General features: G+C 41.7%; 1 protein-coding gene across 2 annotated transcripts in view; it reads left to right on the top strand.

Annotated features, from left to right (window-relative positions):
• Positions 1 to 24,283, top strand: part of Itga8 (integrin subunit alpha 8) — a 176,138-nt gene that overhangs the window by 2,136 nt on the left and 149,719 nt on the right. The window lies entirely within an intron of this gene.

Genomic DNA, 24,283 nt, shown 5'->3' with positions numbered 1-24,283 from the left:
TTAGAAAAATGTTTCATAAAAGCACTTTTGAAATTATATTCCATACCCATCTATGGTCACACTGTCTTGTTTGTTATTTCATGAAAGAGTTTGGTTATTTGAATACAGATTTATAGCCTTTATTTTTATTTATTTTTTACATTCAAATTTAGCAACTGGAAATTTTAAATCGTTTGTGAACAAAACAATGGAGTTTTAGATCCTTACTGATCTCTAGTTTCAGAATAAACTCCTGGGGCTGGGGAGATGGCTCAGTGGGTAAAGTGCTTGCTGAACAAACGAGGGCCTGAGTTGCAATCCACAACACTGTATCAAAGCTAGGCATACTGGGTTGTGCCTGTGACCTCAGCACTTGGGTGACTGGTAGACAAGAGCATTTAAGGGACTCTCTAGTCAGCTGATCTTAGCTAAAACACAGTGATCTTCAGGCTCCATGAGAGGCCTCCTCGCTTCAAACAATAAGACAATAGTGATCAGGGAGAATGTAGCCTCAAACTCTGGCTTCCACATATGCTACTTGGGCAAGCACATATATCCACATGGGTGCACACATGTATATACCATACACACATGCACACACAAAGACTGCATCTACGGTTTGGTCATACAAGCATGAAATGAATACCATTTTAATTATCTTAGCCAAATAACTCTTGTAAGGTTTATTTGTGTTTATCTCTGTATGCATCCGCTTGCGTTGGCTACATGTGTATGGTACCCATGGAGGCAAGAAGAATGTGTTGGATCACATGATGTAGGGGCTGGGAACTGAACTCCCATCCTCTAGAAGAGTAGTGGTGCTCTCCTAAGACTTAGCCATCTCTCCAGCCACTAATCTGTCTTTTAAATCCAAACCTTGAAACAGAAAGATACAATGTATTGTACTACTTGAATTTGCATTCAAGGAAGAAAGCATTTAAAGGATGAAATGGTTGGATTTTTCCCACCCAGTAGCAATGACTAGTTATACAAATGAATTTAATAACTTTCTAGCACATTCTAGAGTGCATGACATCGGGGTGTAGTTGGCATTTTCTTTTCATTTGCTAAAAGAAGGATTGATATGTGCCCAGATACTCATCTTTTTGCCCAGTTGAACGTCTTTTTAAGTGCTACTTTCAGTTGATGTCATGATTCAATAGATTAAAAACTATAGACTCCAGGCATCAAACTGACTTTTAAATTAGCTTCTCCAGCTGAAACTTTCCAGTTAAACTACAGTAGTTAATATTTTTCAACATTCGCTGTAAAACAATTGTTTAGAGCTTTGAGTTCACTTTTCCTTAGCAAACTAATGCTGAAAGATTGTGTTTGGATCTCCAGAATGGTCCACAGGAATGCACTTAGCCCATACTGTAGTTGAACTCATATTTGCAACAGAACAGAAAGGACAGGCTAGGGCAATTTTGTCAATTACCTAAGAAGAAAAATACTATCAAGAAAAGACCTTTTTTACTTAGATGGTAAAGGGGACTGGCGTCCTTGTAGAAGAACATAGCAGGGTGTCTCGGCACGAAGGCATTGGAGTTATGTTTTATAAATGTACACAGGATTTCTGATTTGGTGTGTGTAGGTGTGTGTGTATAAAGGGTAGTAATCAAAGCCTACACTTTGCACACACTAGGGACATGCTGTGCTGTTGAGCTACATGCCAGCCTCTAGATACCTAGAGTTTTCTCTTGCTAGAAGTGCATCCAACTGTTCATCAGCCATGACCTTAGCACTCTGAGAATTCATAAATGGAAGGACTGGAAAGGAAACAGCAATAGATATTCCTGAAATAATTACACAAGATATTCTCATTCTCATTCTCTCTCTCTCTCTCTCTCTCTCTCTCTCTCTCTCTCTCTCTTGCTCTCCCTTCCTCCCCATCTCTCTTTCTTGATGTGTGTGTGTGTGTGTGTCCCTCTCTCTGTCTGTGTGTGTGTGTGTGTGTGTGTGTGTGTATGTGCCTATGTAAGTGCACATGTGCATGTGTTTGTGTTTGTCTGGAGACCAGAGGCTGACTCTGGGTATCTTCTTCAAACTCTCCCCACCTCCATATATTTGAGTTAGTGTCTCTCACTGAACTCTGAGCCCCAAGACTCTCCTCCCTGGCCAGGGAGCCTCGGGGAGCCTCCTCTCAGGCCTTCACACTTATGCAGCAAGTATGAAGCACTTTCTTGACCAAGCCATCTCCTCAGCTCCAAGAACACTGTGATTATTCTTCCAAACGCAGCGAGGTAGGAAAGGCTACACGGAGTTTCAGAAAAACAAAGGGTTCAGGTTGGAATTAATACTTCAGTGACCTATGAAAGAGAAACATCTCACTGAAAGAAGATAGAAATCTCTGGGAGAGAAAATATCCCTGTGTCAGCCAAGAGGGGGTACTGTGAGTCTAGAAACAGTTTTTTTTTTTTTTTTTTTTTCCTATAGAAAATATGGGGGAGAAGTGGGTGTGAGCCCGAAGCCTGGAGCTCAGGTGTATGCTGCTGGGCAGTTGCTGATGCTCCACACCTAATCTGTCCAGTTATTCTGTTCACATGGCCCAGGAGAGAATAGAGATTAGCTGTAATTTGATTCGAGGTGGGACCACAGGAGCCAGTGGAGCAGCTTTTTATTTAAGCGTCGACTTTGTGAACAGAAGGGAATGCTAGAATACAGGCTGAATGTTGGCGATGGGCATCGCGAACACTTGGTCTCAGGGTCAGCATTGTAGACGCACAAACATGGCTGACGCATGGCAGCGCCTCCCGGCTCACGTTCCTAATCTCACACAAAACAACTACGCAAAATACATTCCATGAGTCAAGAAACCGCCCCCAAAGGTGTGGCCAAGACCGTGGGACACAGCCTTGGGCTGCTTTCTCAATTCCTCAGAAACGGGAGAAAGCTGGTCTTCAAGTGCCAGCTCAGGACTCAGGAGAGCCACCGAGCACCTTGCCTCCCTTTACTCTATCCACTGTCACCTGCCCACCACAGCTGGAGCTGCAAATCCCAATGTCAAGAGGCTAAACTAAGAAGCAATTTTGGCAAGAAACTTGGAGAAACCAGAGGTTTAGAAGAGGCTTGTTCTTGGTGGAAATTATGGGTTGTAATGTCTCTGGTTTCTCTCTCTCTCTCTCTCTCTCTCTCTCTCTCTCTCTCTCTCTCTCTCTCTCTTTCTTTTTTAGTATAGAATAGAGTTTATTGAGGGCATGGAGAGGGGAGTTAAGAGAAAGCGGGGAGAGAAAGAAAGAGAAGTAGAGGCTGGCCATGAGCATGTGGAGAGAGAGGGCGGAGGAGAACAGGAAGAGAAGGGGAAGAGGGCAAGAGGAGAGAGCAAGAGAAGCATGTCTCTGGTTTCTTTAAGTTCCTACTGACTTTTTTCATTTAGGGTCTCTAATGAGTTACTGCCTGAGTTTTCCTAGAATATTCCTAGGAATATGATGGCTTTTCTTAAGAAAAAAGGGGCTTTGACTTAAGGGCAGAAGCAAGGTGGCATTCATGGAATGGGGTATAAAGTGTCAGGAATACATGTGTAATATATTGCCATATACTTTCTGGTATAGAGTGTCAGGAATCCAGGTATACTATGTTGTAGTATACTCTCTGATATACAAAGTATCAGGAATCCAGGTATACTATGTTGTTGTATATACTCTGGTGTAGAGTGTCAGGAATCCAGTATATGTTGTCATATACTCTCTGGTATTCCTCTGTAACACTACCCACTATCCATATCTTTCACTCTGCCTGTTTTTCTCATTATATCTCAAGGCAAGATACTGAGAAAATCTGATTTTTTTTTTCCAAGGAAGTTGTTTCAACATGTCCCAGCCCTGGGATGTCTACCATTCAGTGTTTTTGCTGATGTAACCCACTAACTGTCCTTGGGTAGATACTGAAGAACCCATGTCACTTAGTCCCGGAACCTACCGTAATTTATTTAAAACTAACTGCTCCCTTTTAAAGGTTACCTACTAACTTAATTCTTTTTTGTTAACTGATTGTCGTTTTATTTTTACTTTATCAAAATAAACTTGGATTTCATTCCTCACTGTATTGTGTGATAAATACAAAACTAGAGGAAGTTTCCAATAGCCCAGGACTTCAAACGCATGAATACCATCAAATTCTGGTCCTTTCAAGTCCAGAAAGAGGGGGTTTTAAAAGAAGCAGATGGTGATGGGGGAGGTGCAAAGAGTAGATAATTTCCCTGCTCTGTACAAAATCAAGCAGTTCCTGAGAAGCACTTCTCTCTTCCCCCTCTGTTTTACCCGTACTTCAGTGGGACGGAATTCCTCCTATTTGCTGAATCGATTTCTTTCCCTTTTTTCCTCTGCACTGCCCCTCTGTCCTACAAAGCTCAAAGGCTCACATCTGCCTCGTGCATGTGAAGCTCCAAGGCTCATTTCTTCTTTGTCTTCCACTTTCCCCAGCAGTTGTGCGGATGCCATCAGGATTGGTAGACTAGAATCCTTCCGGTCAAGGACGGGTGAATGAAATCGATGGTTCACAAAATGGTAAATGGTGGAGCGCTGCAATGAGCACCATCCAGGAAATATTTGACAGTTTTTTGATTCCCAAGTGACAGACTTGAGTTGGAAAACTAACTGCATGTGCTAGTAACGATTGTCACAACAGCATTTAAGGACAGAGGAAGTCGAATGGGGTCCACTCATAGAGATGCATGTGAACGCGGAACAGGAAGAGGTGGGAGGCACTGCTGGGAAAAGCCAACTGAGAAAGACTGCTATTATTTGCCTCAGTAGTATCTTTGAGGGAAAGAGAAAGAAAAAAAAACCGTGTTAGGTAATTTGAATTTGGTTAGGGCCTTTCAGAATCTCAGAATGGCGAGATTTTTTTTTTTTTTTTTTTTTTTTTTTTTTTTTTTGTGCTGGGATTGACTTGGAGAATGGAATCCCTTGTTTGGTGGTAGTTGTCTCCTTTTCTGTTGCCTTAACCCACAGTGCTAGCAGTTCTCAGCATCTGGTTGCCTTACCACACTGGGACTGGCTTGTTTTGTGATAGTGTGGGTTGTGCTGGTTTCCTTATGTGAGAGGTGGGAAACTTGTTGGCCACAGAGCCTTGCTTTTCCAGCCTCCCACTCTCTTCCTCCCTCCCTCCCTCCACTCACCCCTGGTGGTGGTGGTGAGATTATACTTTGTTCAGGAGCAAAGAGAAGGGAAGATACAGGTCAGAGCTACTCAAGCAAATGATGGAAGGAAGACCTTGAATGCGATAGGACTCAGGAAGAGCAGACAGCTGTGCTCCAGGGAGCGCAAATGAAAGGAAGGAGAGAGAGGGAGGGTAGGCACAGCAATGACCCTCTCCTCTGAAGGGTCCACAATGGCGCCAAGAGTGCTAGTGCACATGTAATCCCGGCTGCGTGGAAGCCTGGTGTCAGAATATGGACAATTCAGGGCCTCCTTGGGCTATAGAGTAAGTCCAATTCCAGCCTGGACCACTGACTGAGACCTGGCTTCAAAATTAAAAGACAAGGGAGGTGGAGATAGAACTTAGTGGCCGAATGCTTATCCAGTGCGTCAGAAGCCCTAGGATCAATTGCCAGTCTCTAGCTCAGCAAATGGATGAGAGTAAGGATGAAGAGGATGGGGATATGGGACTAGGGAAATATATGGTTGGCAGAGCGATTTCTTAACATGGGTGAGGCCCTGAGTTGGTTTTTCACCACCAAATGAACAAATAAATAAATAAATAAATAAATAAAGTTTTACTATTCATAAATATATACAGATGAATACATACATACCAAGATACACACATATGCATATGGAAGGCAATATGTATATAAATGCATATGCAGAAGTAGTACTAGCCATATGCTAATTTTGTCTGACCAACACTCATTCAGCTCACCCTCTACTTTTCCTATGTAAATTCCCCAATATCTGGCCTCATAGAGACACTCACCCTGCATTCCTAAAGGAATCTCCATAGGCTCAAATTTTCCCACAACAAAAACAACCGGGCCCTGATAGGAGAAGGGAGGAGCTCATCAGACCTCACAGTGCTTAGCAACCCAGGAGAAGGAGGAAACAATTAGAAAAAGGAAGCCCTTGAAACTCCAACTAGAAATAGGAAACAGATCTGCTCCACGGCTAGTTGAGTCGTATGAACACTAGGCGCCTGTTGCTTAATCTGCAAACTTCTTTCAAGAAGCTGGAAGTCTGTGTGAGAGAACAGGCTTCCAGGTTCTTGGCAAGAATATGCCAGGCAACAGATGCAGTGTTCTGTGAGAAATATTGGAAATAGTCTTGAAATTATTCTGAAAGAAGAAAACTGCACTTTGACATTTAAGTGGACTGGCTGAGGTGTGTGCTTGCAACAGGCCTGGGTAGCAAGTCCTGCATCCGTGATGAGGACGAGGAACATGGTGGACACAATAGACATGTTTAGTGCGCTTAATGAAAAACATCTAATTTTTCAAAATTCAATTTCAGCATATGCTTACCAAAAACATGTGTAGTTGCATGCTAGGTGTATCTGTACAATGAGTCCTAAAATAGATTAGAAGTAATGTCAGTTGTAGGCCATGTTATAAGGAGATTTGAGATAGTCAAGCAAATTGTGATTCACTGATAAGTGGTTTATATTCAAAACATTCCACCTCTTACAGCAGTCCTGTACTGTTATGAAATGCAGATGGGCAGAGCTTGGAGGAATGTCACCAGACAGTCTGGGGTAGGGTGGGGTGGGGGAGCAGGGTTCAATCTCAGCCATGCAGAAAGGCCAGAAGTGGGATCTCGGGTGTTAAGTAGCAGCACCCCAGAGGTCTGTCAAGATGAGAAACATTTCTAGATCTATAAACATTGCCCAAAGTGATCCTTTGCCCTTTGGATTATTTTTGTAAAGATAAGGTGTCCATTGCAAAACTGGGGTCTCTCTTGAAATGCGCACCCCGCATTCCAAATGGGAAGAGGAGCCAAGTTTAATGAAACATCGGGGGTTGATTAGGGCAACCTGGTGGGACTTTCTGCATCCTGATTATTGTGATGCATATTTGACTAAATGTAATTGCTCAAATCCAGAGAAGTACATGAGAGCAAATGTTCCTGTAAGTAGTATAACAGGAAAATTTTTAAATGAAAAGAAAAAAAGAGCCTGTTTGGAGGATACAAGAAAGTTGCATATTTAATACGATCCAATTTGTTTCTATAACCATTGCTCTGAGCACACAGGCACTGAGATCCTTTCAGCTACGGCCACGTCTGACCTAATAAAACTGGAACCTGTGACAACACGTATTTTGGATGATGAGTGCCTGCCATTTCTCCTGAGTGAGACTGAAGATGTAGAACCATCTTTAGTGGTTATTTAATTTATAGAACCATCGTTGAGTAAGGTTGAGTAAGAATACATCGGTTCAATAAGTGTCCTAACCTGCAATTACAGGGCTTGTGGAACCTGAGTGCGGGACCCCTTGTCAGTAGTCACCAAGCTGAGCACTCAATATTTTACACATCAAAATGTGTGCAGTTGCACTGTACTTTGCATTTACTTAGCAGTATTAGGCTGATTTTTCCCTATCTCTGGTATTTGGCATATAGGCACAGATTCTTATATGATACTATAAAAGACTCTATCAGTGTGTAATGAGTTCCAGGACATACTGAGACTAGAGAAGAGGTAACACAGCATTGCCACAGCATCCATTTACTGAAGAACCATATAGGACCCATTCTATATCCACTGTCTGATGCCCAATCTAGGAAGGGAGGCTCCTAATAGCCAGGCTGTGGCTCCTTCAGCTGCATTCATTGCCACCTCCCAAAGCTCAGCCAGATGGTGCCATTATATGCCAGCCTCTTGCCACATGGCTTAATTAACATCTTCCCGCTGCAACTTAGTACTGTTTCTTTCTCACACATGCCACAGTTCACTTTGGGCTGCTTTGTGGTCTCTTCCTTAACCGCCTAGAATAACTTGCTTTATAGAGTTTTAAATAAAGCTTAGTGACATTATACAGGCAGACCTTCTAGACCCTTGCATATGGTCACAAGAAGAGCCTTGGCCTTGCCTTTATAGGGAGTGCAAGGAAAAGCAGGGACAAACTGAGAGGCTGAGAAAGAAGTGTATGGGTATGTGCATGAGCATTTATTTCAGCCCGAGTCCATCATCAGCTTTCTATTACTACCACAGAAAAGTGGTACATACTCAAGGGGCTTTAAACAACACACACGGATTGCCAGAGAGCTCTGAAAGTCCAAGTCTAAAATTGGTCTCCCTGAGCTAAAATCAAGATCTTGGCAGAGCCATGTTCTTTCTGGAAGTGCTTGGGAAAAACAGTTTCCTTGACTTTCCCAGGCTGTAGCCTGCCCCTGTGCTCTGGCTGGTGGCCCTGTCCATTTTTTAAAGCTCGCCATGTTGGCCACATGCTTCTGCATAGCTCTCCTCTGGGCTTCCTTTTCTGCTTTGCAGCACTCATGTTATGACATTGGGCTACATTAACAAGCAGGAGACCCTGTCCGTTTTAAGGTCAGGTGACTTGCATCCGGATTATACTTCAGACACAGCTCTTATTATTATTTACTTATAACTCATTTATAAGTTTGTAGATACATGACGGTTATTATTTTTGCCCAACCCAAGTGGTCAACAGGACCTCACTGGGCAGGGGTGATACTTCAGAAAGGACCTAAGTTACATGAAGCTTATAAAGACATATTTTAGATTGTCCCCAGGTTAAAATCTGGAGGTGAATGACTATGGAAAAAAAAAGACTTGTACTTAGAGAGGAGGGAAAGAATAGAAAATTAGACCAGAGAGCCTTTTGGAGGCAAGACTGAGCTGTGATCTTGAAGGTCCATGCCTCTGATTATATTTAACATGCTCATGGCATGCATGTACGGACCCACACACACATACACACACACAAAAAAAATTTTAAAAAAAGAAATAGGTCTAAAAATACATATAAATGTACCTCACAAAGGTTGGTAATTGGGTGCAACCAACCTTTTAACTATGGCCATTGGAAATACTGTGATGGACACGGAAAGGTGAAACGTTTCATGAGATCCATCAAAATGTCATGGGAAACATGGTTTCCCAGAGTCCTCAACAACCTTTGCTTCATACCATTCCTACTTCCTCTTCCACAGTGACTCCTGAGCCAACTGGACTCATGGGGTGAAACAAACACTATGTGGAGTTGGGAGGAAGATTTGGTGGGCAGTAGATCTGGGAGGAAGTACGTGGGAGTGGATGTGATCAAAATACATTGCATACAATCTGAACTTGAATCCACAAACTTAAAAACACCTCCTCCATGGGGCACCTTTGAATGCACACTTATCCAAAGAGCTGAGATCAGCAGACCTTATGTTTCACAAATACAAGCGTACAAAGGACATCTCATCATCTCCTGAGGAAACGTGGATGTTCTGAAGTACATGCTCAATGCACACAAAGTCAACATTGTGCTAATGCAATTTCATGGAGTCAAATGAGGAAAAAAACATAAAGTAAACCAGAACCTTCTAAATCTTTCTAAAAGCCTGGGGCCATTTGGATACAGTACTCGCCCCTGGAAACACACTCAAAATAATGCCTTAGCAGGCTTCCATGTTTTCATTCTGCTGGACGTGATGCAGCCATCCTGTATGCAGCCAAACATTCTAATGCTTTTCCTAGAACTTGACTTTCCTTCCTGCCTCTTCCCCTTCAGAGGGAATTGTGGTTTGGAGAGTTTGGGGGGCTCGACATTTGGCACTGTAATCTTTCAGGATTGTGATTTCAGGGATTTTAGATTCTAGGCACTATGGACCTTATGGATTTTGATCTCTCAGAATCTAAACATTTGATATTATGACACAGGATTGTGCCTTTCAAGATTCTGACCAGCACTAAATTATATGGCACTTTAATAGCCAGGGTTGAGATCTGGGGTTTTGATACTAAAAGAAATGCACAACCAGTGGGGGAGTTTTGAGTAGGAAGTAAGATTGTTTGAATTATGTTTTCTTTAAAGGATAAATTGAGCTTTTGGATAAAGACTATGCTATCCAGAACAGAACAGAATACAAGCCAAAACAGAAGCTAAGGGGCTAAGGCAGGGGCAGCTTACCACTGTCCAAGGATAGAGATACAGCTTCACTTGGATAGCAGCGATGGGGAGGGAGAGATGGGTGGAACCGGATTTCACATTTCAGTTAAAAGGATCTAGTTCTGGATCAGATGATCAGTGTGAAAAAGGAGGAAGAGTTTGACCTTAGCTCCCAGAGTAAGCAGACTGAGAGTGAACACTGGGAACAGAGCATGCTTTGGAGGAAATAGCAAGAGTTGAATCCAGATATGTGAAATTTGAGATGCTTATTAGACCTCCAAATGGATGTCAAATGGGCTGTTGGATAAATAGACCCAGGCCTTGTGCAAGATGCCTGGGATTTTAAATTTGGAAGCTGTGTGTAGATGATATTTAAGACAATGGCTTACTTATGGGGCATATGCTGACCAAGCATAGAGCAGCAAAGTGAGCAAATAGAAAAGAAGTGATCTCCAGATTAAAACTGAGACCCAGAGCAAAGCAATCTCTAGAGAAGGGTGGGGTACAAAAGGGAGTGTGTAAGGCACAGAGAGCCCTGTTAGATGAAAGTCAAGATGTCAGCAAAATGTGATGAGGAATGAAAAGATTTGGTAACTGAAAGCTGTGCGTTTGGTTTTAAAAAGTAGTTTCAAGGGAACGTGTCAGAACAGACTGGGAGCAGATGACGAGAGAGGGTAAATGTGCAAAGCTATATGTGGAATTTGGAAATTTTAATAATCCAGTAGCTACCGTGGGGTGGTTGCAATATGATGGAAATTAACCAAAGGAGACGAAAACAAACAATGCTGACTGAAAGAGAGAGTGATACACACAAGTGGGAATGGATGGGGCTCCAAAATACACAGAAAGAATAGCCTTGAAGGATCACGAAGGAAGACTGCTCATCCTCAGTCCTGGGTGGAGAGGTAGAAGAAGCAAACACCTGTGAGTAGCTGATGCATTATGGGATGCAGGAAGAAAGTGACTTTTCACCTCATTTTGTCTTCAGATTTTATCAGGGAAACAAAAAAAGAAAGCTATCAGATGAGAATGAGGAAGCAGAGAAGTCTGGGAGGAGAGGGAAACATAGATATCATGAACACAGAACATATTGAGTATTGAAATTACAGCATGCCCAGGCGATAGAGACACAACCTTTTCTGTATGCATTTGTTGACTGAATGTACTTTTGCCTCCACTTACCCCATAACATGGCTGTAACTGGATGGGGTGGAATTTAAGAAAAATCTCCCAGAGGACAACTCCATCTTGGAGGTTACTCTTCCAAAGTATAAACTGCAGACAAAGAAGTCCTGGATTCTGTGGTGCCTATTTGAACACCATCAGGAGGAGTCATTTTTTAAAATTCATATGAGGTAGGGGAAGATGCCTTCTGCACAAACCTGACAACCTGAAGTGAACCCCTGGGACCCACAAAAATGTGGAAGGAGAGAATCAATTCCAGTAAACTTTCTCCTCCACATGTACTGTGTGTACAGCTTGTGCACACCCATGTGCACACCCATGTGCACACCCATGTGCACAGGCACACACAAACAAATGCAATTGCGTGAACTGTTTCCTTAGATGAATGGTGGAGCCATTTTTACTTCATTGTCTTCTAACAAAGAAGATAGAATTCTAAAGAATAGTCAACCAAGCAACAGGATGGTAGCTAAAATATATTCTCAAACGCTACCAAGAGAAGCTAATTTACACAGCCCTTATTCTGAAACCCAATCACATACTGTATTTAAAGCATTCCTCTGAGGTCATATTGAAGACATTTTTATTAACTAGTGACCTTTCTGAGATTCCTTTTCATTAATTTATGCAAATAAATGATTAAGAACTAAATAGACACATTCTGGGCCTTTGAGAAATAATACTGATATGTAAGCCATATTGGAATCTCTTAGGGTTTTAAAGCTGGACCTATACCCAAGGCATATGACCAAGAAAGCCTTGAGAGGAAGAGATTTCTAAGAGAAAGAGAAAATTCAGGAGAGGGACTTGAGGGAGAATGAATATTAAAAAAAACTCAAGGAGTTAAATCAAAGTCACAATGGTTAGAAATGACAAAAATGATCCTGGCAAGATGGCAGGCTCTTTATGGCTGGCTTTTCAGTGGAGAAACATCTCTGCCACTTGGGTGGAGAATGGATTTGAAGGTGGCAAGCTTGAGCAAGAGGAGTCATGTTAGCAACTGAAACTGAGGAGCACAGTAGCTGCCATGAGGAATGATACCTAAGAGGCAGAAAGAGATACAACGACTTGAGATTTGAGAGAGATTAGGAGAACCAACCAGCAGAAAGTGATGATGGGGTGGAATTGTGGATCATGGGGTTCATGGTTTTTTAATGATGTAGCCCAGGCTCCTGACTTGGTTAACAGGCTTGCCTCATATCAGAGAAAACTAATAGATTTAAAAAAAATGACAGTCTGTTTATGCAACATTTAAGTACTATGGAGAACCAGTGCATTGAAGTTTTATTCTAAGGTGTCCTAATAGCAGAAAATGAAAAAGAATTTAGGGATGCAGAAAGATTTCATCTTTGATTGGAATATGTGCATTTTCTAAGTCAAGGAAAGCTTATATCAGAGGAAAGGATGTAGAGAGACATCCAAAGAGTGGTGTGTGTGTGTGTGTGTGTGTGTGTGTGTGTGTGTGTGTGTGTGTGTGATGTGTGTGTGTGTGTGTTCACATACATGTGCACAAGTAAGAGAGAAAACTACCCCAGCCAATGTGACTATAGCAAAGTGATTTGTCAAAGCTGAGATTAAATTGATGGTTTTTATCCCTGCAGACCAACCACAGTCAAGTCTGCCTCTCAGCCTATGCGCCACACTTGGGAGTTGCTTTTGTCCTTGTTTCTAAGATGATCTACAGGTGGTTTATTATTTCTCCTGGGGAGCTCATGGGTTTGTTTCTTTATTTCTAATCTCTCATTTCTCTAGTGGTACCACATAAATCAGCAGAATTCCCACCCTCCAAAATAGTTCGCACAGTCTCAACAAAAGTCCATATGTATTTGCAGAACAAACTTTACAAAAAATTTTAGTTAAGTTACATATGAAAAACATTTCAAATATTATTATATGATGTAGAAACCTCATTCTTTTTTATTGCTAAGTAAAACTCTATATAGCACTGGTTAGCTCCTATGGTTATTCAGAACAAGAAGCTAGGAATGTGTTCTCTATTCTTTGGGAGATGATTTCGATATGGAAATAATTATAGAAAAATTATGTTCTCATCCAGGGCAGGGAAATATATAATAGGAATTATTGTAATATAATCTTTATGATGGCTTTCCCAAACCCATACAGATGAAAATTATTATTTAAACTCTGAAAGCTCAAATTTGTCTCAGTTAAGCATCTTAATATTTGGTTACATATGGAGAAAAACACTAAAATTGTGGTTTTGACAAATGAATTTAAAAGTTTCACAATTTTCAGAACGGCATAATTTATTTTTTTTCTGTTCTCAGATTGTGAACATCTGAATGAGCTTACCATGGAGAGCAGAAAGTACATCCAGGAAACTGGGGTGCAATGTCCTCTCCGCTGCTGTGTGAGAGAACTCAGCATTGAGGCCCCTTCTCCGGCTTTTTAAGTTAACATTTTATTGATTATGCGTTAATTTCACACTGTGCACCTATCCCACTTGTCTACCCATCCCTTCATACCTATCCTCCACCCTTGCAACCTCTCCCGCAAAAGGGAAAAATCGTCTCACTGTAGAAGCTGTAGTGTGTCACAGTGTGTCCCACAGCATTCCCTTTGTCCACACTTCCTTGCTTGCAAATGTTCATTGCATTGGTCTGGTTTAAGGCCTCTGGCTCCTGCTACTCTATCGATACTGGATCCTCACTAGGACTCCCCTCAGATATCCTGTCGTTACCTTGTGTCATGGAGGTCCTGAAGCTTGAGATCTGTAGGACAGGCTCCTTCACAAATTCTAGCAGTTCATAGGTAGGGTGGATGTTGGGGTAGACCAACTTAAAGCCCTGGATCTGGGCCTAGGTGTTAGCTGAGCTGGTCATGCCACCAGCTCTCCTGCACCTGCACAATAAAGGTGAAGCTCTTTAACACTGCCCAGGCTAGCTCACCCAATGAGACAGCCAGCAGAGGGTAGGGTCAGCTCTTCTGCTCCCAAGTGTACTCCAGCAGGGCTGGTTCTATTGTGCTGCCAAGGCAAGGTAAAGGGCCCACACTTTTGTGCTGCAGCTGGTAAAAGTCAGGGCTAGCTCTCAAGAGCTTACCTCAAGGCCAGCTCTCCTGCCTACTATAGGTAGCAAGGGGTGAGGAAGGGATATGAAATTACCAAGAAAGAACAAAAGAGAGAATGAGAGAGAGAGAGAGAGAGAGAGAGAGAGAGAGAGAGAGAGAGAGAGAAGAAAAAGAGATGGAGGAAGAAAGAAAAGGAGAGAGAGAGAGACAGAGAGAGAGAGAGACAGAGAGAGAGGAAGGAAGGAAGGAAGGAAGGAAGGAAGGAAGGAAGGAAGGAAGGAAGGAAGGAAGGAAGGAAAGAAGAAAACAAACACATGGCCCATCTTTGTCACAAAGGAACCAATCAACTATCTCTCTTGTCATTGATATAATTCTAAGATGACAAATTTTCTTCTTCTAACCAGATATAAAGCATTTCCCAGGTCTTCCATTCTCCCCAGAATATGAAATAATCCCATTGGCAAATAACAGAGAAAATACTTCAAGCTGTTGTTAACAACATGGCTTAGTTCCCATCACCAAGATCCACAGAGAAGGAAGCTGCTTGCAAAATACTTTGATGTTTGAAATTTTTAAAATAATCTGCAAATTTTCAACTTAAAAAGAGAATTTATAACCTTGTATATTCACTTGGTGTTGGCATAGAACTCAGAGTCTTGTGCATACTAGGAAAACACTCCAATGATAAGATACATAACCAGCCCTTTTGTTGTTTGTTATTTTGGGTCTAATTAGCCCAGGCTAGCCTCAAACTAGTAATGCTCCTGCCTTTGTCACCCAAGTGTAAGGATTTTGGGCATGAGCCGTCCTATCTTCACTTACACACAGGTTTTAAGAAAATTAGAGAAGTTGGAAATAAAAAAGGATCCGTGTGTGTGTGTGTGTGTGTCAGTGGGGAATAGGAGAGAGTTACCTGACTAGAAAGGAAGCCTCACACATGGAGATCAGACAGACCCTATGTCCTCTGATGTGAAGATCAGGGTGTGGGGACTCAGGTGCTTAGGCAAAGGAAGCATTTCATTCACACTACATGTGTGTTTGCACATTTGTGTATGTATCTACTGATGTAGGGTGTACATATAATGAGGTAAGTCACCAATTTCAGTTAGCACATTATCCAGTCAGAATAAAACATCTCTTGAACATCAGAGGCAGAAATGAGTCAGTGAAATTTATTTAAACACTAGATCTCTCAACAGCCAAGAGTGGAGCCCCAGAGATTTCTTCATAATTTTTCCATGGGGGAATTGAGAGTAGTCCATTTGAGACTTTAATTTTCTCTGACATAAAACCCGACCCACGTTCTTTTCTTGGGTTTGTTTCTTTTAGATAAAGAATCATCTGACACTGTCACTTTACCCTGACCTTTATGTATGAATCTTCATTAGTCTCACAAACATAGCTTCAACTTAAAGGCGACTTTTACAGCACATTTGTTGATGATCAAAATTTAAACGTTTAAAGATTTCTTTCCCTCTTTTCTTGATCAAAACTGTCTGGACAGCTCCCACAACAGCTTGAAGAAAGTCCCTGAGGCGACAGGCTTGGAAGTGATGACCGAAAGCTAGAGCCAAACTTACTGTTTTCCCAGAATGAGGTCGAGAGTTTTATAAATAGTTTCCCAAAATTGTTTCATCTGCCAAAGTGTTTGGCCACACCTGTGTGGTCTCAGCCTTTCCTGCCTCTCTGCTGGTGATCTAGTCTCTCGCCTTCTTCTCATTTCACTAAACAGATCAGAGAACTCTGCAGTTGCGGGTGTGTGCACCACCTTCTACCCCACCCCTGCTCCCAAACATGCATTCCCCCCCCCCAAAAAAAAGACCTAAAGCTGGCAGGCTTGCCACCCACTGGGATCAGTACCCAGACTGCCCAGACATACCAGCTTAAGGGGGATCATTCACAGCTAAATAGAAAATAGAAACAAGCCAAAACGTTGCTGTTGGCTGACAGAAATCTGTATTTCTCAGGTTGGCTTCATGTCTTTTTAGGGTATCTTCAGGTTTATCTACACCCCCGGGTTATAGAAATATATTAAAAGAAATGTAAAGGGTGAATCAATCTCTCTCTCCTCTCCCCCTCTCTGTCTTTCCCTCCTTCCTTCCCTCTCCCCTTCTCTTTCTTCCTATTTCCCTCCCTCCCTTCTTCTCTACTTCCTCCCCTCCCTTCCTCTCCAACATGCACACACCTACTTTTTCAACAACAATAAAGTTGACCTGAATAATTTATCCTGGGAAACTTCTGAGTGAATGCATGGAAACTGGACCATTCATTCAATAAACACTTATGGACAATTTGCAGGGTGCTGTGAATTATTCTAGAAGTGGAGACTGCAGAGGAGAGACAGATGTCTCTATGCATGGAATTAATGTATTTTATCAAGGGAAAGCCAATACATGTGAAGACTAGCATACTGTTATCTCAGACAGTGGCCAGTACTATATAAAAAAGAAAAAGGTACTAAGGATGATAACATAGTCACAGAGTCGGGTGACTTAGGAACTGTGTGTCTTGGGGAGGTGGGTGTTTTAACTTCCACCTGAGCAATGAAGAGGAGAGCTCTCTCAGGCCTGAATATCATAGTGGGTAGAACATTCCAGACAACAGGAAGAGCAACAGCAGTACAGGAGTCTTAAAGGCTGGGTGTGTTCACAGGACAGATCATTACTGTGTCTTCCTCTTAACAACCCCCACAAACTGAGGATGTTTGAGGCCGCAGGGAGGCTATGTTGCCCCTGGGATATGTAAGGAGTGTTTTGTTTGTTTTGATCCTCCTCCTCCTGTATCCTCCTCCTCCACTTCCTCTTCCTCTTCCTCCTCTCCTCCTTCTCTTCTTCTTCTTCTTCTTCTTCTTCTTCTTCTTCTTCTTCTTCTTCTTCTTCTTCTTCTTCTTCTTCTTCTTCTTCTTCTTCTTCTTCTCCCCTTCCTCCTCCTCCTCCCCCTCCTCCTTCTCCTTCCTTTCTCCTCCCCCTCCTCCTTCTCCTTCCTTTCTCCTCCCCCTCCTCCTTCTCCTTCCTTTCTCCTCCCCTCCTCCTTCTCCTCCTCCTCTTCCTCTTCCTCTTCTTCTTCTTCTTCTCCTTCTCCTTCTTCTCCTTCTCCTCCTCCTCCTTTTCTTCTCCTCCTTCCCCTCCCCCTCTCCTCCTCCCCTTTCTTTTCCTCCCCCCCTCCTCCTCCTATTCTTCCTCTTCTTCTCCTTCTCCCCCTCCTCCTCCTCCTCCTCTTCCTCCTCCTCCCCCTCCCACTTTCCCCCTCCTCTTCTTCCTCTTCTTTTTCTTCTTTTCCTCCTCCTTCTCCTCCTCTTCTTCTTCTTTTTCTTCTTCTTTGGGAGATAAAATAACCATCATTGAGCAAATAGAGATTAACTGTTCAATACATGGTTGTCATGGTTTGAATGTGAAATGTATCTCACAGACTCATGTGTCTAACACTTGCTTCCCAGTATAACACAGTTAAGGGAACGTGTAGAAGTTTTAGGAGATGGGGGTGGCAGGTTGGTTTCTGGAGGCAGGGGACTTTGAAAATATAGCCCAGCCTTAGTTTCAGTGTCGTTCAGTATGCTTCTTCACCAATGGGATGTGACTAGCCAAGTCACCTGACAAGCCAAGTCACCTGACCTGGACTAGCTTCCTTCTCTTGATATGGCTTCTTCAGTGGCCTCTGTCAGTTATTTGGTCACAGTGGAAAGAAAAGGAAGTAATTCAGTGGCATTGAGATACATGGCTCTATGTGCTAAAGTAAGCAGAGCGGCTCTACCAGTGTGTAAGGATAAGTTCTGCATGGATAGTAAACTAACTCTGTAAAGTTAAAAGATGAGAGAGAGAGAGAGAGAGAGAGAGAGAGAGAGAGAGAGAGAGAGAGTTGCAACATAAAATGAAAGAAAAATACTCCAAGCATATGATTGATGATACAATCAGTAAAGTCAATATGCAAAAAAGAAGATAAATAAAGGATATAAATGAAAAATTAATAGGGAGGAATGAATGATCTACAAACATAAGATGGCAGTCAAAGATACTAATATCGAAGGAGCTTAACAACAAACAACAACAACAAATCTGAGATGCTATTTTCCAGCCAAGTGACTAGGAAAACCTTAACTGTCCTGAATAACAGATGCTCCACCCCTACCCCCTGCTATGCTGGTGGATCTGGGAATTACAGCTAATTTTAATGTCTGATGAATTGGGTTTTATAAGAATGCTCAGAGCCCACATGTTTAGTAATGTCAAAACAAAAAGAAATAAAGATTTCTAACCATGTGAGATGGATACTTAAAACATACATGGTTATCTAATGGGATATAATACTACATAAAAATTATATGTAAATGAATTGGATTTATCTGTTGGTCAATTGATCCACCTGTCCACCAATGTAACTATCTATGTTTCTATATAACTGTGAGTCTGTCTATACAGCTAGCCCTTTATGCTGTCTCTTACAGACTTATTAAGTGTGAAACACAAACACATTCAGCTACCTAAAGATTACAGAATGCTGTTTATCAATTTAAAAATAGTTTGTCGAATGTTGGCAAACTACAACTAGATTTTGAACTATATTATTATTATTATTATTATTATTATTATTACTACTGCTACTACACAACATGTAAGCTATGTATACTTTTAAAGTTTTAACTTTACACATAAAAAATCATATGGAATTTTAGTTTCTGTTCCTATACATAAAATTCTTTGAGGTTTAGCCAAGCCCAGTTTCATCTGGCCTGTCTGTGGTTTGAGTGTAGGCCTGGGCAGTTGTAAAAGACTGTGGAAGATAGCAGCACCTGAAACATTTGCTGTCTGTCTTTTGACAGAGGCAGAGCCTGGATCTATATTCTTCATGATATTGTTTGTGTGCTTACATGCATGTATTGGGTATGCACACAGAGGCCACAGCTTGATGTGAGCTCTCTTCTTTGTGTGTTACACTGAGACAGGATCTCACTGAAGTCACCGATGTGACTAACGTAACTAGCCCAAGGATGCTCTTATGTCTCTCTCTCCTCAGTGCTGGCATTATACAGGCATGCCACCTCATATAACTTTTGTGTGGATAATGGGGATCAAATTCTGTTCATTATGCCTGCAGGCTAGCATTTTATTCACTGAGCTCTGTTCTTAGCTCCAGTGTTATTTTTTAATACACACACACACACACACACAATTCATGATGCTGACACATCTAGAGGAGGAAGTTGGGATGCGTAGAAAAGGAACGTTAATGTTTATGAATGTGAGAAATGTGAGACACTTTCAACTCTGTCCTGTGTGAACAAGTGTGCGCCATATTGTCTTTGTACTTTTCCATACGAACTTTGTTCTTCTTTGTAACTGGAAAATCCTACCAAGTACATAATCTACATTTTGTCTAAATTCTTCTACTGGTTGACAGTTAGGTTAGTTCTATAACTTAGCTGTTGTGAATCATGCTGCAGGGATGTAAAAGTATCTTTGTTATGTACTGGCCTGGAGTCCTTGGCGTGAATACCCAGGAGTGGTACAAATTTGGTCATACCAGTGTACTGATATGTTCTATTTGATACTGATGTGTTATCACTTCTTGGAGGACCCCATATACTGTTTTCCATAGTGACTGAATTAGTATATTTGGCCATTAGCAGTGTATAAGAATTTCCATTTGCATAGGATTTCCTATTGGATTTCTGTTTTTTTTTTTTTTGTGTGTGTGTATTAGTTTCAGAGTTCTTTATATATTAATTGCATCATTGCATCTCTTGAAAAAAAAAGCTGCATGGAATTTTATTTGTTTATTTATTAACCTTCTAAATGGTCTCCTGCCACTTGGGAAATGGTAAATTGTGTACAGTTACTTGAAAAGTGCTTCCTAATTTTGGATTTTGTTTTATCTGTTTTTTTGTAATCTGCTAGAGAGTTATTGAGATGGAGGTGTCTTTCTCAGGTCTGTGCAGCGGACAATGTTCTAGGTACCTGGTCATCTCAGGTACCTAGAACATTTTATTTCTGCTCTGGTGGACACGAAGCCTGCCCAAACTATTCCACCTTATTATTAGTGCAGCAGTTAGGATTTGGGTTTGAATCTGGGTAGGAAAATAGAGCACTCTTTGCCAGTAGTAATTAGGGAAGAACTTACTACAGCATCTGAGAACCTGTGAGCCCCAGGAAGAAAGCAGCTTCCACGGATCAAGGCATCTAGGAGTGTGTGGATCATCTACGTGGCTGTCAGGAGGACATTTGGGAACTACTGGGCTGGCCAAGCAACACATCTGCCACTGCCGCTTCCCATGAGTCTGCCTCTGGCTGCCACCAGACAATAACAGGCTCCTCTGCTTCCCCCTGGCCAAATCTCCACTGAGCTGCTTGCTAATCCTGAACCTTGCTCATAAGAAAGTCCTAGAAACGTGTCTTGGCACTTGGTGCACTGGTCTCTAGCTCCATCCATTCCCCTGCACAGGACATGATTTCACTCTCCAAGTCAAGAAAAATCTCACTGTGTAAAGGAGCCACCTTTTGTCTCCCCACTCACCTGCTGGTGGGCATCCAGCCTTCCCTTATCTTAGCTATTGTGAATAACATAGTTATAGACAGGGGTGTCTAGGTATCTCGGTGAAATGCTCACTTAGAATCTTTTGGGTAAATACGCAGGAGTGGCATCATGTCACTGAATCGTGGGGCGGCTGATTTCCAGAGTGGTTGCATCTTTTTACCTCTCCAAGATTGTAAGCGGGCTTCACTCCTCATGCATTCTTCCCAGAATTTGTCATTTGTTCTCCTCACGGCAGCCATTCTGGTTGGTGTGACATGAAATTTCGGTACACTTTTAATTTGCTTTTCCCTCCCAGTTAAAGATGTACAATTATTTTTTCAAATGCTCAATCATCAGCTGCCTTGTCTTTCGAGAGCCTTCTGTTTATTGATCAAATTGAGGTTGCTGTTTCCGTCTTTGTGAGTTCACAGGAGCTTTCTTTGCTAAGTTGTTTTAGAGGGCTTTGTTCTCCTGGTGTTCTCTATCTCTTCTGTCTCCCCCACTACTTCTGCCTTCTCTTCTGCAAGTTTTCCTCAGCTTTGAGAGGAGGGATTTGATAGAGACATCTCCTTTACAACTGTGTGCTCCAATTCAAGATCTCTCTGTCTGCATAGTGTCTGGCCATTAGGTCTCTTCATTTGTTCCCATCTGCTGTAGAAGAAAACCTCTCTAATGGTAGCTGAATAAAGCACTGATCTACAAGTATAGCAGAATGCCATCAGGAGTCATTTAATTGTTATTTTTTTTAAAAAGACCAATAGCATCTGGTCCTGGGCTATCTAGACTCTGGTTCTTGGTCACCCAAGCAGTGTCAGCATAGGTTGTATCTCATGAAGCAGGCCTTAAGTCAAATCTGACATCAGCTGATTACTGCCACAGGTTTATGCTGTCATTTGACCTAGTGTATTTTGTAGGCTGAATGGATTGGAGATCAAAGGCTTTGTGGTTGGGATGGTGTTTCCCTGTCATAGACACTGGAACATAGGGATGAAGGGTCCATGTAGGCAGCAGCTCAATCTCTCCATATTCAAAGAGTTGTGTGGGTGTTATCTTCTGCAATGGGGCCTTACTGTCAGTTTGTAGACCCAAACAGGACTTTAAAAGGTGACTTGTGTACATTCAGAATCAATGAAAGACTAACACACCCACATCCAAACAGATCAGGGGGAACTGAGACTGATACGGTGGGAACCTTCTCTATTACACTTCTTGGGTTGGAAATGGAATAAACAAAACTCATCCATTGGCATTTTTCAACTAGAAGGAAATTGTCTCCCCAAAATAACCATAGTATCTTCTCTTGGTAAAGTTATTGTCCAGCTCAACCTGTAGTAGCAAACAAAACAAAAACAAACAAGCAAAAAAACCCCAACGACAACAAAAAACCCAAAACCAAAAAACAAACAAAAAACCCCAAAACCAAACAAGCAAACAACTTAGTAGCCACCCAGACAGACTCAGGCCATTCAGTCTTACAAAACTGGAGTTATTTTCCTCATAACTTCCTTCCTTCCTTACAGAAGCCTGTGTTTCTAAAGCCCTTTGAGGATCCCTTTTAACTATGAATGTTTGAGTTGCCAGTCTCCTTTTCCTGACTTTTTACTACTTAGGAATTTCAAAGCCGCTTCAGTACTTTCTCCTTCTGCTTAATCAAAGCCACATTGACAACCTTGTGAGGTGTCACACATTCTATCCCCGAGCCCCACAAATCACTAATAATAGCCTAGTCTGTGTGTGTGAGTCTGTGAGGTCCTTTCCGATTCTCAGATGTAGGTTGACTTTCTGAGTTTCTAATTAGATGCTTTTTAAAAAATATTATGAACATTTGGTCAGATTTCTAGAAGATTTTGCTTAACATGACTTCCAATTTATAAATATCCTCCATGCCAACTCTTTGGTGTGACAGTGGTGACTTTTGACCACCTGAAAAGCAGCAGCTATATCTCAAATAGAAGGACTCTCAAGGGTTGAGTGAACCAGCTAAGATCGCCCAGTTTGTGGAAGTAAGATCCCTTGGAATTGAGTTTTTGGTCACCCATGCAGCCTAGACGTAAATGGCGTGTTTATAAATTCCATTCCAGCCTTTAAGCTGCAAGACAGTCTAATTCTTTGCCAGTTGTGTGCATTTGGGATGAAAACTTCCAGAACTTGTCTTTTTAAAAAAACACCCCAGAAACATCAAAGCTAAGATTTTTGAAAAGGAAATTTATGATTGTCTACTAACATATCTCAATGTAAATTTTAGATTCAGATTGAATATATTATTCTTTTAAAAAATGTCTATAATCACAAGTAAAGTCTTAATTAGGTGTTTATTTTGGCCTTACCTAATAGGGCTTAAAACTTCACTTTGTAACATATTTGTCAGAGAGACAAGGAAGAAAAGTGATATCAGTATGAGAGGAAACACATGCAGGTAAGATGGCTCAGGTCAAATGTCCTTAGGAATTCTTCAACCTTTACTAATAGAGTGCCTTGTTGAAAGTCATGTGTCAAATTAGTTGACTATGAACCAAGAGAAGGAAAGACCCCTGCGTTTGATTGGGACCTGAAGCATGTGTTATGCTTGGGCTAAGATTCTCCCTATCTAGCCTCCATCGGGTAGAGATCTGCACACGGGAATGGAAAGCTGTACTGGCAGGTTCTCTTCAGTAGCACTGTGGACACACATTGTGCAGGTCAAAGCCAAGCTCTGAGCATCCGTTCATGCTGGTTTCTGATGCATGCTGAGGAACTTGGTGCTCATCTGGCCAAAGAGAAGGTAGTTTTTTCTTTTTGAAATTAATTAATTTATTTTATGTATATGAGTACACCATTGCTCTCTTCAGACACACCAGAAGAGGGCATCAGACCCCATTACAGATGGTTGTGAGCTACCATGTGGTTGCTGGGAATTGAACTCAGGACCTCTGGAAGAGCAGTTGGTGCTCTTAACCACTGAGCCATCTTTCCAGCCCAGTTTTTCTTTTATAAAGACTTATTTTTATTATGTGTTATATGTGTGTTTCTCTGTGTGTATGGATACTTCCTGTGTGCATGGGTATCCAAGAAGTCCTAAAGATAACCTTGGGTTCCCTGAAACTGAAGTTCTGGGCAGTTGGTTATGAGTGGCTCAAGTGTGAGCTAGGAACCAATGACTTGTCCTCTGGATGCATAGCATTCTTAAAGGCTGGATAACACTATAGTCTCTAGGGAGAATTGCACATGTTTGACTACTGAAAATGACCCAGCTTTCTTCAAAGCAGTGACAGTGATCTGGTGACCAGGAATTACTGATGTTTACATTCTGGTTGCTCAGAGCCCACAGAATATAGAAGATCAAGTTATCTCTAGCATACAAAATGCAAGGAAATATTTCTTTTAAGTTGTAAGATATTTTCTACATATTTTCATTTTGTATGTGTATGATGAGGGCCACTCTCATGAAAGCTATTTTTTTTTTCAGAGCTGAGGATCATTCATGCTAGGCAAGCACTCGACAACTGAGCTGTATTCCTGGCCTGAAAACCATCCTGTAGTTTAGACTTAAAG

This window comes from Arvicanthis niloticus, chromosome 8 (genome assembly GCF_011762505.2).
Source record: "Arvicanthis niloticus isolate mArvNil1 chromosome 8, mArvNil1.pat.X, whole genome shotgun sequence".
NCBI classification, from domain to species: Eukaryota; Metazoa; Chordata; class Mammalia; order Rodentia; family Muridae; genus Arvicanthis; species Arvicanthis niloticus.
Note: the sequence above shows the minus strand (reverse complement) of the source record. Positions and strands in the feature narration are given on the sequence as shown.